Genomic DNA, 17198 nt, shown 5'->3' on the forward strand with positions numbered 1-17198 from the left:
TCAGATTTGTTAATTCAAGACAATCCTTGGGAGACACCAAATTAGATCTTAATACTGTTTCTGAGGTTTGAATCCCAGGCTGCTGTTTCCTTCCAACAAATATTTATGGAGCGTCCTCTGTGCTGGGTGCTGGGGAGGCCAGGACCCTACCCTCCAGAAGGAAAGAAAGGCAGGTAAACAGACATTTACAGTGACGCAGGGAAAGGGATTGATCAAGGGCAGGCCCCAGGGGACAGAGTCTCACCTGTGTGTTAGAAAGAATGCTCTTGTGAAGGCTCCAGAATGGAGGCAGGAGACCAACTTGGGCTGGGACAATATTCTGGGCGAGAGACACTGAGTTCTGAATGGGGGCAGTGAGGGTAGAGATGGGGGAAGTCACAGACCCAAGAACCCTTTAGGAAGTAGAATTGACAGGACCTGGTTGAGCATGAGAGGACGTAGGGGTAAGGATGCAGAATTATTGCCCCGGCTTTTGGTTGACCTGGGTTCCCAGATAAATAGCTGATTTCATCCTTCACCCTCCTGAGGGACACACTTAATGAAGACAAATCTTCCGTTACTTTCTGTTTTAATCTCTCTCTCTGCCCCCCATTATACATTCACACAAGTCACCCAAAGTCAAAGCAGGTGGAGCCAGTTAACAATCTGTCATTTGCACGGCATCTCATGAGATGTGTTTACACACATCATCTCATTTGAATTCAAAAGTCAGTGAATATTCATATGTTGGAACTATCGCCTCTATTTTCTAGATAGAAGGTGAAGGTTGGAAAGGCTGTGTTGTGCCTAAATTCACACAGGGACAAGGTAGAGGATTAGAGTTCTACTCAGGTCTTCTGATTTCTCTGCTCTTTTGCACTTTCTGGCCATCCAATAAGCCTATAGGCACATCATGTGTCCTATAAAACCTGCTGATATCACTGAAAACCCCAGGTAACCTCTAACCTCCATTATAAGCTCTTTTCACTAGGGTGGTTCCATGTAAGTATGGTTCCAAGTACAGTGCCTTAACTAAAGGATATTCCCAGAGGCAAGTGGTCCCAAGATTTATCAATGGCTCGGTGACCCATCAAGGACCCAGACCCTTTGTAGCCTTCCTCTCTGCTGTCTTCAGCACATGGATTATGTCTCACTTCACTAACACGATACGCTGCCACAGCTCCAGACATCACATCGCCTCCTGACAGCATCCTGTGCTGGAAGCAAGCAGGGCAGGTACAAGGGGCCTTGCCTTCAAGTGCCTCTTTCTTTTCTTGGAAAAAATCTTTCCCAGAAATCCCTAGCAGATTTCCCTTTACATCTCATTGTCTAGAAGGGAATTGTGTCCCCACTTTCAGACTAAGTCACTGACAGTGGGGATGGAGCTTGCCATAATCTGATGAGACCAGGCACGACTTACTCCCTAGAGAAGGAGATGAGATTGCTATCCCAACGAAGCTGAAGTACAGTTAGTGATACATGGAGAGACAGTTATTGGGTAAATAGCTGTCTCTTCTGCCATATAATTCATTTTTGTTCCCAAGACCGTGAAAGTTGGTCCCTCCTACCCATCCTTGGGGTCATTCTTGTTTGGCCCAGAGTTGGAGTTGGCCTGAAACACCTCTTTATTCCTTCAGTCCCCAGAGTGGGGTATAAAATCAGGTGAGCACACGTGACCTCATGGCGGAGGCCATGGTCCTGGTGCTTCCTGGTGCCCTTAACACAGGATCAGGCCCCTGGACCTGGGGGCTCAGACAGAATGCAGGGGAGACAGCACCAGGAGGCAGGACGCTGCCTTCCCAGTCCTGCTTGGCTCTCTTGGGAGATCCAGAGGTGGCGGTGGTGGGGTGGTGGTGGTGCGGGGGATGAGAGATGGCGATGTGAACGCTTGGCCCAACGTTGCTGGTTTTGAAGATGGAGGAAAGGGCCCTGAGCCCAGGGATGTGAGAAGCCTCCAGAAGCTGGAAAAGGTAAAGAAATGGATTCTTCCCAAGGACCTCTAAGAAAGGAGTGCAGCCTCCTGACACTTCGATGTCAGCCCCCAGCTTGCTGATCTGTAGAGCTGTAAAATGTAAATTTGTGTTGTTTTAAGCTCACACATGTGTGGTCATTTGTTACAGCAGCTGTAAAAACCTGATACACTGTTGTACCTGTTCAGGGGTATATTTATCCTTCCCTTGAGCCAAACCTCAGGCATGGCTCCGTAGTTTCCCCAATAACAGATCCAGTCCCATCCAAAATTCAAACCCCACAGTCACCATCAGCAGCCAGGGAAGTGGCTTGTTCTCGCTCTTTAACAAGCTTGCGGTGGGTGATGGACTGATGCTCGCAGAGCTGGCAGGGGCCACCCCCTTTGTAGGGCCCAGCACCGGATGCCACCTGTTACTCGTTCTCAGCCTTTGAAAACTGAGATAGAAAACATCCCATTTTAACATCCTGTCATGGTAATTCTGCCGACTTTGCAGATTCGCCCCGCTGATGGAGAGTGCTAATGCGTGTGAACAGAAGACACCAAAGTGCTGTCCATGGAGCCTGGAAAGTTAACCCAACTGGGGACAGCTCTTACGGATGAGCCAGCTTGTGAGAAAGGCAGGGATGGGAAATCAGAGGGTCCAACGGCCAGGCTCTCTTGACTCTTGCCCTAGAATAGCTCTCGGAAAAGTCCGGCCACAGAGACGCATGCAGTAGTCAGGCCATTCGAGCTGGAGGAGACCAGAGCCCACGTCTTGAGGAAGGAGCTGAGAGGCACCCGCCGGCGGCCCACTGCCAGCCCTGCTGGGGCTGCTTCTGGGACTCAGGTCCAGCTCATGGTTTAGCACATGCACTGTGGAGATGCCCCTGCAAGACCCTGTTCTGTCCCAGATGGGCTGGACCAGCCCGAACATTGTCAGGCAGCCACGGTAACGTCATAACTTTCCCTCGCTCTGCTAAGGGCAGGAAAGCCACAGAACACCCAGCACCAAGGTGAGGGTCATGGAACAGTCAGGAGGTCAAGGGGGCAGTACCCCCCAGGAGACCCAGAGTGACCCTGGCAGTCAGTAAGGCAGGAGTTGGGAAAGGAAGTGAAGAAATTCATCCTCAGCCTGGCATTAGCCTGAGTCAGCTTCCTCCCTAGCTGGAAGCAACCCAGAAAGACAGAGGGGAGTGAGGCAAGTGATGTTCTCAAAGGGAAGTTGTCAGAGGGCTGCAAGTCCCCCAGTCCCCAGCCCCTGCACTCGGGGACTCCGAGTCCCCGCCAGAGCTGGGGAGAAGGGACAGCTCCTCCCAGCCAAGCAAGGCTGTTGGGCAATTGATCCACCGCAGGTCTGAGCACGCGAACGTCCCGCGAGAAGCGTGGGAAAAACACATTCCTCTTCCCAAACTTTCGAGAACACAGAGGTCTCAGGTAGGGCTGTAGATCTACATCTCAATTCTGTGCCCAAGGAATTCCCTCCCTCAGCCCCTCCATCTGTCATAACCCCATTTGCCCAGCTTCTTCCTTGCAGTCTTCATCTTCCCTCGGGCCCACTCGCCTCAGCTCCCCCACCCGCGCCGCCCTGGTTACTCCTGGCAGTGTGAGTTGGTTTTCATTTGAGATTATCAACTTCATACTAGGACTGCTGATTTCCTGCTGAGAAAGATGAATGAAGATTTAGCTCACTTCCCCCACCCACCCCACCCTGCCCCCGGCGCAGCCCCTCCTCACTTCCCTCCGAAAGCTCAATCACAGTGTGATTCTTATTTCTCCTTTTGCATACTTTTGTCAATCTAAACAATATATTTTCCTTATTCCATCAATTTTCCAGCAACCCCTGGCTTGGTTCTTAAATGATGAGCATGTTTGCATCGTCACACCATCTCTTCTTTTTTGCTGTCCATGCTCTTAGATTCATTTGTCCTGCAGCCTAAGCCTTGCGTGCTTTGTTCCCCAGGGTACTTGCCACAACTGAGCACCAGTTAACGTCACTTACCAGCTAAAGACCTCATATATATTGTTCATAGGACGAGGCGTGGGGTAGAATTATGGGTCCCAATTTTGCTCTCTGTGATACAAACCGTGGGCATTCAAAGAGGACTCTTTGCAGCCTCAAGATCAAACAGCATCTCTTTTACTATACTCCATCAACCTCTTAAAATCATGCTATGTTTTGGAGCGATTTCTGTTTAGACCATAATTATATAGTGCAGCTTCTTGTTTCATCCAACGTTTATGGTCACTTTCCTTTCTCTTCCTCTCTCTTTCTCCTTTCCTTCCTCCCTCCTTTTCTCTCTGTCTTTTTTGTTCAAGGAATGAATATGTTTCTATATCACCCATAATGGGTCTCAGCCAGGTCCGGGTATTACCGTCTTAAGGACAGGACAATATACGGCTTTTGGGTTCAGACAAGAGTCTGAGTTCTGAGTCAGCAGATCTCCCCCTGAATGACCCCAGCAGACCCCACCACCAACAACAACCAAAGCATTAGCCTCACCTGGAAAATGTGGACAACTCATCACTCTCCTGGCACTGCTGTGAGGCTCCCGCGAGGCAAGATAAATCAGTGCCCTGCTTAATTAGAAATTGATGGACAATAGTTGGAAGATGTTTTCATTACCAATAGATGTTTTTGTTCCGCTCATTCCCCACTTTAGACCAGGCCCGCTGCTCGGTGCTAAAGATACAAAGATGAATAGTCTTGATGCTTAAGGAGCTCCGAGTCCAGAGGGAGGCTCAGACCAACAAGCAGCAGGTCTCCGCTCAGGGCAATGAGTGTGATGATGGAGACAAAACAGAGGTTTCAGGAGCCAGAGGGGGCACCTGAGTCAGACAGGAGAATGTTCTCCAAAAAGGTGGTCCCAGGCTGAGAGCAAAGGAGGAATAAAAATGAACCTGACCAGTGTGCGATGATACCTCATTGTAGTTTTGATTTGCATTTCTCTGATAATTAGTGATACTGAGCATTTTTTCATGTGTCTATTGGCCATCTGTATGTCTTCATTGGAGGAATGTTTGTTTAGGTCTTCTGCCCACTGTAGGTACACACTACTGCATACAACACGGGTAAACAACAAGGTCCTACCGTACGGCACAGGGAACTATATTCAATACCTTGCAATGGCCTATAATGAAAAAGGATATGAAAAGGAATATATATGCATAACTGCATCACTATGCTGTACACCAGAAATTAGCACAACATGTAAATCAACTATAATTCAATTAAAAAAATTAAATAGATCTTTTAAAAAGCCTGGCATAGAAAGCTTAGACATGTGAGGTGTAAACTGACTATACTTCAATTCAAAAAAATTCAGAAATTTTAAAATAGATAAAAAATAAAACAAGCCTAGCATAGAAAGCTTAGGCCTGCAGGGGAGCTATTCTAGACCCTCACCCTCTGTCTCTGCAGGAGCCAAAGCACAGCTGGTCCCACAATCACACAGGAGCCCTTACGGCCTGAAAATACCTGGTGAGCTTCTGTGTTCAGGAGCTGCCTCCGTCCTGCTGGGGTCCCCCCACCTGCCGGGGGAAGCCCCAGGTCCATTCTGAGCTCTTTGCCCATCAGCTCCCCATCCTCCCAGGGCTCCCGTGGCTGCCCATCCTCCTCTACTTTGATGGTCCTGCCTCCACCCTGGCAGGTGGTCATGTTCCTGCCCCCAAAGCAACAGTGCATTGTGTTGTGCCCAGGCACCGCCCCCCACCCCCTTCCCTCCCTCCGCCCCCTTCCCCTCCACCCAACCCCAGTCCTGATCGTGCCTGTGAGCCCGCGTTCTGGGCCTTTCCGAGGTCGGAAAGTGAGTCACAGTGGGGAAACAGACAAGTGAGGGGACTTTACCAATGAACGTGGGGCCAGTGACCAATGTCTGTGGCTCTGTTGAGGTACCGTTTGGCCTGTGGTGTGTCTGCCTTGAAAGGGGAGGTGGGGCCCAATGTGTGTCCAAGGCCTTTGCTGGTCCTTCTCTAAGATAACCTTTGGGATCTTCTCATGCTCTCTGTTTCTTTAGATTTAAACTGTAATTCATTCGGTCTCCTCTCCCTCGGGATGATCCCTCCATCTCCCCCCTCGCCCTTGTCCATCTGTGCCCTGACATCCTTGAGCCCAGCTGTGTGCCAGGCCTGAGGTGGAGGTGAGGAGGGAGGAGGGGCGCCTGAATCCCCCTCAAGAAACAGGGCGTCTGTGTGTATCTCACTGAGGAGCTGGAGCCACTCCTGGAAGAGCCAGGGAAGGGTGTTCTGGGAACTAAAAACAGCTAACCAGGACAGAGAAGAAGGCCCCCTGCTCCACCCCACCCCATCCCTGCACCAACAGCGGGGAGCAGGCCCAGGAGCTACAGGCCTGACCCTTTAGGTGGAAAGTCAGTGTGACCACAGACACCAGCCTGGGTGCCTGGACTGATACGTCCCAGAGGAGAACAAGGCAGCGTGGAAACGCTCAAAATCCAAAGCCCCCATCCTTCTCCTCTCTTGGTTTGTTTACCTATAAAACAGGACAAAAATGACCGACAGTGCAGGGTCGTGGGACTACAACAAAATCAGGGGCCCAGAGGCCTTGCTGCTGTTTCTGTGTGGCCTGGTTGGCTGTGAGCTGGCAGAGGGCACACCTGCCCTTTTGAACCCAGGCTCTGCACCTTGCTTGCTCCGTGTCCTAGGACAGGTTACTTAACATCTCTGAGCACCTACGGAGTGAGTGGCCGGAGCCACGCCTCTCAGCGCCCTGTGAGCAGTGAAATCAGTTCGTACACGCTGACAAGCAGCACATAAGAGCGTCTGCACACGCCCCTGCTCGAGAGGTGATTGTCCTGCTTAAGAATATTAGTAACTGGAGATGAAAGGCTTTTATGCCGCAGGGCTCTTTATTTCACTTTTTCTGGCGTTTTGTCATGGCCTTCTCACTTTGTTTAATAGCGAGCACGAACGCCCAATGTGCTCCCGGTCCTGTACATGTCTGCCGTCTGAAGACTGAAGCCCACAGCTCGTCACCCTTTGAAGGATGAGCTATAAATACACCAGGTCATCAAAAAGAGGAAGGAGTGCACCTGGACAGCCCAGAACATGTAAATTTGATCGGAGGAGACTTCAGGGTCCGGAGCCTGCCCAGCGCCGTCGTCTCCCCTCACTTCTGCAGAGAGACTCTGGGCTTCCAGGTCAGGGACCGCAGGCCAGCCGGCTCCCCGCTCCAGCGGCCTCCAGAATCCCCCCGGGGCCCCTCAGTAAGGTCACAGATGCAGACAGCCTCCAGCTCTGGGGAAGGGGGAAGTGGTCCCTGGTGGGGAGGGTCCACGGCTCCGTCCCAGTGTCTGGAGCGTCTCGAAGCTGGAGGGTATGAAAGGAAAGAGGAAGTGAGCCCTCACTGAGCAGCATAAAAGCTGGACGATCTTAGGCACATTACTGAGCCCCCAGGACCCAGTCTTCTTATCTGTACAATGGGATGCCCTTGAACATTGGAGAAAATGTGTGACTTCATCTGACACATAGTAAATGTTCGACAGAAGTCAGTTTCTTACGCTTTCCTCTTACTAGTCACATCCTTTCCATTCTGTATCTCAAGGACTTAGGAAGTTCCCAACACACAGTGAGTGCTCAATAAGTGTTTTGCAGAAGAATGAAGGAGAGCTCAGAGTTCCCCAGATTGGACAGAATTCTCACGGTGGAACCAAATCCACTGTAAGGTGTGGTAGACTGAATAACGGTGCTGCAAATGTGGCCACACTCTGATACCTGGAGCTTATGTGCAGGTGCTTACATGCCAGAAGGGACTTTGCAGATATGATTAAGGTTAGGGACCTTAATATAGGAAGATTTCTGGAGTATCTAGTTGAGGGGGCAGTCTAATCACTTGATGCCTTAAAAGCAAAGAACTTTCTGTGCCTGGGGGCAGAAGAGATGCTGCAAAAGGTGAGGGCGTGGAGATTCCTAGCATGAGAAGGTTTCAACGCGCCGTCACTGCCCCTGAAATGCGGGGTGGGGGTCAGGGGCGGGGTCTACATACAAGAACGGGACAGAGGCCTCTGGAGCAAAGGGCAGCCTCCAGCTGACAGCCAGCAAGGACCTCAGTCCTACGACCATAAGGAACTAGATTCTGTCAACAACTTGAAGGCGCTTGGAAGTGAATTCTTCCCCAGAGTCTGTAGTAAGAAATGCAGACCTGAGGACAGTCTGATTTCAGCCTGGGGTGACGTGTCAGACTTCTAACCTATAGAAGCTCTGAGAGAATAAATCTGTGTTGTTTTAAGCCCATTTGCTACGTCAGCAATAGAAAACCACTACACCGAGCCTCCAGCTTAGGAAGAGGCCTGGAGAGCCACCAAGCTTCTTGGCTACTACACACTTTCACCAAGCATTTTGGGCATGTCCCCATCATCACCGTTTGTGGTGTCTGCTGAGAGCCAGGCATCATGCTAGTGGCTCCTACATATCTCGCTTCCCTAAACATCATACCACCCTTCAAGACATCTTACTGTGTGGCCACCAAGGTCCATGGCCCACTAGACCTTGGGCCCCTAGAGTGCCAGGCAGGTAAATTAAGACCAAGACATTTCGGCTGGGAGAATCTTGGGGGAATTTTATTAGAACTAAACAGATCCCGTATAATGGGAGTCCAGTAGTGTTCTAAACAAAGTCCAGATTTTCCCAAAGATCTCCCAAGCCCCATGGTGCACGGATATCCTGAATTCCTTCCCACGGCTGGTATCCCTCACAATTGCGCAATAGCTCACATCCATTTGATGGATTGTGCAGACAGGCAGGGGTCGGACAGGGAGCAGGTGGAGGAGACTCTGCTGGGAAGACAGCTTGTTGCTACTTCCACCCTGAACTCTGATATCTCACGTAGGTCATGCCCAGCACTTGGGGGTGAAAATCCTTTACTTGTGGTTTCACATACCATTAAGGCAAAAGTCAACATTCTCCATTCTTTTCACACCTTTTCTTGCTCGCAGGGGCTGAAACTGGGTCAAAGATTTGGGTGCATGATGGTTTAGAATGAGACATAGCCAGGGGAGGGTATAGCTCATAGGGCGCTTGCTTAGCATGCACAAGGTCCTGGGTTTGATCCCCAGTACCTCCATTAAAAAAATAAATAAATAAAATGGTTACAAAATTAAAAAAAAGAGAGAGAGAGAGAGGCGTAGCAAATTCAATTAGCTGGACTAGAAAGAACAAAAAATGTTGCCTGGTCTTTCAGCAACCTCGCCTTCAAAGATCCCCGGGTGCCTGGGAGAGAAGGGAGGCCAGCTGATCATTTCCAGTTTTAATATTAGCTCTCTGTCCTGATTTAATAATTATTTCCATCCCCCTTTTACTGATGACGAAGTAAGTTGGGAGGATCTGAGTAAGGTGCCAGGGTCTCCAGAAATGCCCGGAAGGAGAAGCTGCCCTGAGACGTGAGGAAGGGAAGATTATTTGCCATGCGCAGCAGCAAACGGTAACCCTGACCCCCTGACCGAGGCTGAGCTCTGCCGGGATCACCCTGTGCTGCTACGTGAAATTCCTCATCTCCTTCCCATGTGAAAAAATCCAGTTCACCAGAAATCCAGAGGAGTGAAAAATCCTGCCCAAGGCCACACCCTGTAAGGGGGATTTAGACCTAGAAGTCTGGCAGGAGGGCTGGAGCCCTGAACACCCACGCTGGGCTGCTTTGGAGCGATGGGAAGAGGCGGGGACCTCGCCCCAGGCTCTTTCAAGGCTGGGTTGATGTTAACCACGCAGAGGTAGCAGGGACCTGGCATGAAACAAAGTTTGGGCTCAGCAGGCCAGGATGCTGGAGAATCATCAGACTTGACCTTGAAAATCTGCACAGTCCGGTAGACACAGTTATGATAAGGGCCTGCTCAATGGCAGAGCAGCAGCGGGCCGGGAGGACGGGGCAGGCCTGGGCATCTCAGCCCCCATGGGGGCAGAGGCTTAAAACATCCCTGCCCCCCAGGACCTCACCAGCTCCCCGTTCAACCCTGGAGCTTCTCAGGAGATGGGGGCACATTCCTATAGACTGAGCCCGGGGGAGACAGCTTCCTGTGCAGGGGACGCAGTGACTTTACCGACCACAGGGCCACCCAGCCCGACGGCAAATGACATCATAACCACAGCCAGAGGCCGACCCGCCGCGTGACATCACAGGCCCCAAATAGCTCCCACATTTGCTAGCAGTGGAGAGAGTCTGCGGGGTCACCGGGACCGCCACTGCCAGCCCCTGCGGCTCTTCTGGGGCCCTCGGGGACTCCTGCCGGCTGCTGTTTGGGTCAGCTGGTGGCTGACAGCTTCCACTGCAGAGGCATAAGAACCACTGCCAAAGCAGGCCAACCAAAAAGGGAACTCAGGTTGCCCTGAAACCCGACATCCAGAGAAACCCACTCACAGCATCTGGTGTGTTATATCTTTCTACTTTGTGGAATATATATATATATATATATATATATATATATATACACCATTTACAAATATATTCCTATAGCATATAACTATTTACACACTTAGACAAAAAAGGCCTGTATGCTACATACTATTTTATAGCTACATAATAAAAAAAAGCAAACTTTTTAATCAAATGTGGATACTTTCTGTGTCATTAATGACTCTTCCAAGTAATTTTTAATCACGGTGTATTACACCAGTACTGAATTTAGTACTAGTACTGGAATTGCTCCAGCACTGAATCTGGCACTGTTAGAGAGAGGTTCTGCTTTGACATCATGAGTGAAAATCATCCACAGCCAAAACTGACCTTGAGAAATCTCAGAGAGATGTCCAGGTGTTCCGGCCGTGGTGGAGAATATGCCTTTGGAAATCTAAGTCCGCTTTTTCTCCGATGTTGGAGCAGATTCCTGTCTTTTTTTGGTTCTTCACAAAACAGCAGTAGATGGCCTGCATTTATAGGCATCTGATTTTTTTAAAGAATTCCATATTTTCATCATACTATTATTATCACTATTTACTTAGTGCTTGGTTTGAATATTCATGTGAAATGCAAACACGATGCCATTTCACCATGTTCCACTTTGCTGGACCTTCCTCAGCCTCATTTTGACCTCCTCACTGAAGACCAAGGAGGTGATCTGAGGATCCAAACGGTCCCACCACAGAGACCACGCTGGGTAGCGACCTAGCCCTGCAGAAAGTCAGAACTTGAAGGGACACTTGGGATTATCGTGGCCCCCTCTGCCGTTTTCTAGATGGAACCCGAGGCTTGGAGAGAGGAAGAGATCCCAGCAAGTCTGGACCGCATGCTCTCAGGGTCCCCAGGCAGGGCTGGCGGGGACACTGGCGATGATGCGACGTGGCCTCACCATGCAGTTTGAGACACGGTCCCACAGTGGCTATGCGGGGTCACCAGACTCCCACTCCTGGACTCTTACATATAAACATGACTATCTCAGGAGTGATCACAAGCTGTGGGATGTTTACAGCTCGTCTAATCGCCACAGCAGCTCGGGCAAGCAGGCCAGACAGAGAGCAGTTACCATCTGCATTTTACAGATGGGAAACTCAGGCTCAGAAAGGCTGAGTGACTTGCCCAAGATCACAGAGCCAGTCCCTGGGGGTCATTCATCTGACACTAGCTCCACGATGCTCTTCCCTCACCTGCTGTGTCACATCATGTTTCATAAGCTCGTGGGGAAATAGAGTCACTTCTCTGGAAGTAGAGTTGGGGCCGTACCTTTTGAGTAGCCCCAGTGGGACTAGAACACAGGGCCCCTAACTCCAGGCCAGTGTTCTCGGGACCCTGTTTGTCCATATAGAGCGTTTATATTTCTTAAAACGAGGGGCTTCCCTCCGAGGAGGCCCCTGTAGGTTCATGGTCGGGTAATAGACAACAGGTGGATTTGAGCTGCCGCCCTGTGCCTGGCGGGAACTAAAAGTGATGCCGTGGCGCAGTTGGGTCTTCCTCAGCCAGATACGCAGGCGTGTCTACACTCGTTCCACCGAGTTCTCTGCTCATGACGACGGATCTCTATTGCCCCGGCTGGACACATTCTTAATAGTCATATTCCTCCTCCTCAATTTGTTGTTCAGGTTTTTAAAGATGCAGAATTTCTTCCAGCCTGCCCATCTGCGCCCATCCATAATCAGCGAGGAAAATGGGAGAAGACAGTAGGTTCCCCGGGCTGCTAAACCTCCAAAGCTAGAACTTTCTTCCTGAGATGTCAATCTTTTCCACGGTAGAGCTCAGGGGAAGTTAAGAAAGAATATGAAAACCAATATATGTACGTACATGCATGACCGGGACATTGTGCTGTACACCAGAAATTGACACATTGTAATTGACTGCATTTGGATAAAAATAAATTAAAAAAAAAAAAGGAAAGAACAGAGTTGCAAAACTGCTCCGGGCTGAAGTCAGCCTGAGCCCCAGGGTTAAGGAGAGTCACACCACCCCCAACCCCCGGCTCTCTGCTCTTCTCCCTGGGAGCCCCTCTCCTGTCTTCCTTCTTCCCGTCTCCCTCCCGGTGACGCCTGCCCCGGCCCCTCCGGGCCCTGACGAACTCTATTCTCTGCCCTCACACAGGATTTCACTTCCTGACATTTATTATTTAGAATGCTGACTTATAATCATTTACTTGCAATACTCATCTCTGGATGGGGAGCAGGTCAAGGGCTGGAAATGTGTCTTACTCATGTCTGTGGCTTCAAAGCCTATATAAATGAGCTCATGTCCCAAACCCTCCAGTCTTTCTTGCGATTACTTTTTTTGCTCATGAAAATAAATGGCTCAGGCTCCCATCCCTCATAATGCAGAAGGACCATTGCCCTCCCTGTGAACTCTGGGATGTCTGCAGTGGCCTAGGGTCTCACTCCAGGTTGCCTGGACAATGAGTCACCTAAGACTGGGGGTCCCCTCCTCCTGGCCAGAAGGGCTGCCCCCAGGCTGTGCTTCCCTCTAGACTGGGTCTTTGGTCATGATAGCTGTTGTCTGGGAAACCAACTTCCCTGGTCCTCAGCCTCTCCAAACCCTGGGCAGCTGGTTTCCTAGACAACAGCTGTAAACCACTGGCACCCGAGTGCAGACCTCCTGGCCCTCGGCAGCCTGGACAATTCCCCACTGAGGAGGCTGCTTTCTCCCTGAAAGAGGCAGCGATCCTCCCTGGGAGGCAGAGCGCTGCTGCCTTGGCCCCATGCCTCTCTGGGGATGATGGGATGATGGGGTTCCTATGATTTCTCCTCTTCCCAACTCAGCCTTGGAGGTCCCCTTTAGCAAGGAGACCAATTCCACGCCCATGACCTTGTGACATTCATCCCCAACCCCGATGCCTGGCCACTGGTGATGCCCCAGCATTGGCCCAACACATGCAGCGTGGCAGCTCCCCCACAACACACATGCTCACATTCACTTCAGGGTGTGACCCTCCAATCCCAGTGCGCCTCACTCAGCCTCCCCCTCCAGACCTGATGTCCTCCTTCCCCAAATGCCTCGCTCATCCTGGGCCTCTCTCCACACTCTCCCTCTCACCAACCCTGCTGCTTATGTGGCAAACTCGTACTGAAGGTTGGGGTCATAAACACCACCCACAAAAGATCAGAAAAGCAACTCGATGTATGACGCTAGATGTTTGGATTTCTTAGCCATCACACCACTGGGCAATTCTCTCCTTCCAGTCTCCATCCCCACTGCCCACCCACTTGCCCATGGACTCTTCCTGTATTCGCTTCTCCTTTTCCCAGGCTCTGCCCTGTCTCTCCCTGCCCATCAGACAAGATCTGAAACTCCTGTTATGTTACTTGATGAGCCATCTCCGTCTATAGCCAGTCTGTGCCCCTGTCCTGAGTGGACTGGGGGGGAGACGTTTGCTTCTCCTAATCCAGACGGCCATCTACAGTGTTTTTCTAAACAGAGAGCCTCCCCCCATCTCCAGCTGCACCATCCATTCCGTCTCTTCTCTCTCTAGCTACATCACCACAGTTCAGGCAGTGTTAGGAGTCCCTCAGCGTGCCCTCCAGTGGGATTGCACCCTGCACCTCCCCAGCTCCACCGCGAGGGCAAGGTCCCGTGTCCAGTGGAGTTGCCCATCTGTCATCAGTTGCGTGACTTCTTTCACACTAGCGTGGGCAGAATGAGTCAGTAGACACCGATTCTCTGCGTGGGGGCATATTAATACGTTGGGATTGGGGGTTGTGTGAGTGTGTGCTGTGTGTATGTGTGTGTGCACATGTGCGCACAGGTGACAGGGCTGAAGACTGTGCATGTGCTGGCCCTGGAGGTGATGTGTGTGCACACGTGTGCATCCACGTGCCAGGGCTGGAGGTGGTGCGTCAGGCTCATGTCTGCCAGAGCCGGGGGTTGGTGGGCTGCGGTGCAGGGAGACATTTGTATATGATTTGAGATGTCTCAGGCCGCCTCTTGCCAAGTGGTTTCCTCTGAAGCTCAGAATCAGCCCATATGGCCCGGGGTGGAAAATACCAGCGTCAGCAGCCAGACCCTGACTCATTCCGAAAGCCTGCAGGCTCGCACTGACAACCAACCTCGAGCCCTGGGCTCCAGCCTGCTCACCCCTGTCTCCGGGCTGTGCCTCTGAGGGCCTCTGTTCCTCCCCAAGACCTCGGAGGGCCATGGATACCCTTTGCCACATCGATCACCTGACTCCCTCCCTCCTGCTGACTACCACTCTGCTGTTTGTTTCTGTATTCTGGGCTCAAAGATCTCCCCAACAAAGCCTACCCAGCTCACCCCAGGAGCCCCGGAGTGTCGTCAAAGTCCCACAGGTCCTAGTGCGCATGCCCTTCCCTTCTCTCCTGCTAGTAGGGACCTCGTCTCCTTCTCTCCCTGTGGGGACCTGTCACCCCAGAGCCAGAGACACCTGACTCAACATCACCTCTGCTGGGGCGGGGGGCACTGAATGCGTGTCCACTCGAGAAACCACAAAAACGTCCACGGTTTCATTCTGCAGAATTCGCACTCCAGACACCTCACCCAATGCAAGACCCTTCCCCCGCTCCTGCCCCGGCCCCCACCCTGTGGGCAGAATCCAGGCCAGCGGGGCACGGGGTGAGTCTGGGGAACATTCGTTGAGCACATTGGTCAGCAGGACAGGGGCCTGTTGTTTAGTCAGACCCAGGCGTCTTGATGCATTGGGAAGGCGGCTTCCGAATGGTGGCGTCAAAGGGCCCCGCTTCACTCCCGGGGTGACGCCACATTCCGTGCTGGGCTCTGTGTCCCGTACGCGGGGTACTGCCCTGAGTGGCTGCCCCCGTAACTCCACAGGGCGCACCTTCTGCTCTTATGGACCCAGTGCTGACGTTTGGCTGGGGTGCGTCGGAACCCCAGTGCTGGTGATTTACAGGCTGGTTCACCGACTGCTCAGTGCACTTACCTGCCTGCCTTTAAATATCCCCCCCTGGGGGAGGAGTCCCTCCTACCCACCCCCACCCACCGCCCTTTATGCTCACTCGTGCGTCGGGGACCTCGCTGCCGTTTAGACACCCAAAGCACACGCCTCGCTGGCTAGCAGTATCTTCTGGGTGAACGACATTGTCTATTTCTGCCTCGAGCCCCTTCTTCCTGGGAATCAATGGACAGTGAGCAGAGCCAAAGGGAAGCTTCACACAGCCTCAGTTTCCTAAATCCCCTCTCCTGGCTCCTCCGTCCCTCCACTACCTAAGCCCTCCGTCCCTTGTCTGTCCTTGATTTCTGCATAAAGCCCCATTGCTGTCAGTTTCCAGGATGTGCGCCGGAACGGCCAGGGCAATTCAGCGTGGACCTCCTCGCAGCCCAGGAGGGCGCTGCATCAGGGAAGAAAAGCTGGACCCAGGGAGATAGATGCTCTGCTTACAAAAGCCCTCAGACAGGAAGCTTGTCACCACCCCAGGATCGTTTCGGTTACAATTGCTGTGGATTAAGAATTTTACTGTCACTGAAACAGAAGAACAAAACTTCAATGCAAAGTCTACGTGGAGGCCTTGTTTTTGCCCTGTAACAGAAAACGCAATGCAGTCCTTTCCTGACAAACTGAGTCTCTGTGAGGACATGTATGGACTCTCTGGCGTGAACAGGGAGGAGAAGACATTGCCCTGCCTCTTCTCTCACCAGGTGACGTCTGAATCCTGGATCTCAGGGCTCTGATCGGGATTGGATGTCTGGCTCATGTTCTCATTCATTCCCTAATGATGCCCACAGGATGTAAATGTTCTCTGCCAGAATTTGGTCTTTGCAGGTTGGGATCTCAGGACAACAGGAGCAGGAGAGGCTTAGTCTGAGATGGCAGAGGCGAAGGTGGACCACAACCTGGGCCCGTGGCCACAACCCGACGTTCTTTTGTCTATTACAAGAAATGAAATATGCAATCGATCCTTCGATGTGGAGTACATGCTGCAGATGATGTTTGGTTGCCCTACATTCAAATCCCCGATGGTATTTAAAGGAAGTTGCTGGAGAAGACTTTGTCTCAATCTATAGAAGCTATTACTCGATATGTAGTAGGAATATGGGCTCTGGAGAAGACAGAAGTGGTTTGTAAATAATTAACTGAACTCCATGAAATAAGAATTAAAATGGGATCAGAAAACATTCTTGACTGAGATGACGGCTCAGTGCTAAGAAGAGTGTACTTGAGGAAAGAGAGACTCTCACATTTCGTTGACAGCCTCTGTTTTTTTCTTTTAAGATGCCTGTTGCATTTTAAATTGTGAAAGTCACACAAATTTGTTGCAGGAAATTTTTTAGATGTAGATATTGTATGAATAAAAAAATTTAAAGTCACCCCAAATCCCCACCCTTCAGCTTCTCCCAGCTTTATAGATGAGGGACACTGAGGCTGGGAGAAAAGAACAGAATTATCCGAGGTATCAAATAAGAATGTAAGCCGGGATTGGAGGCTTGTTCCATATGGTGTGACTGGCCTGGCTGTATCCTACACCTGCCCGTCAAACAGGTTAATATGAAAGTCTGCATTTCTCTTTCCACACTAGCCCTCAACCAGGACAGGAAGGGAGTTGATTGATACACATTCCAGCGTCCTCCCTCAGTGGCTGGAGTAATTTGGAGGTGTGGCCTGCACTCTCCCAGATCTTACCCTGGAGAGGGGAATAGACCCATCCCAGAGGTCCTGCTGTATCCATAGTCCATGGTGTGTGGGATGGGGGGAGGGGGGTTCCCATGCATGTGTGAGACATGTGGATCTGGGCACGCATCCTTGTGTGCATGTGGGTGGGTGTCCACATCTGTGGGCCAGCTCATAAGTTAAAAATAGGACAGGAAAATGCAAGCAGCTTCTTATGTAAATAGCGGGCGATCGGAATACTTTTCTTTTGCTTCTAGTCATTTCAGTTTCTG

Source organism: Vicugna pacos, chromosome 25 (genome assembly GCF_048564905.1).
Source record: "Vicugna pacos chromosome 25, VicPac4, whole genome shotgun sequence".
Taxonomy (NCBI): Eukaryota; Metazoa; Chordata; class Mammalia; order Artiodactyla; family Camelidae; genus Vicugna; species Vicugna pacos.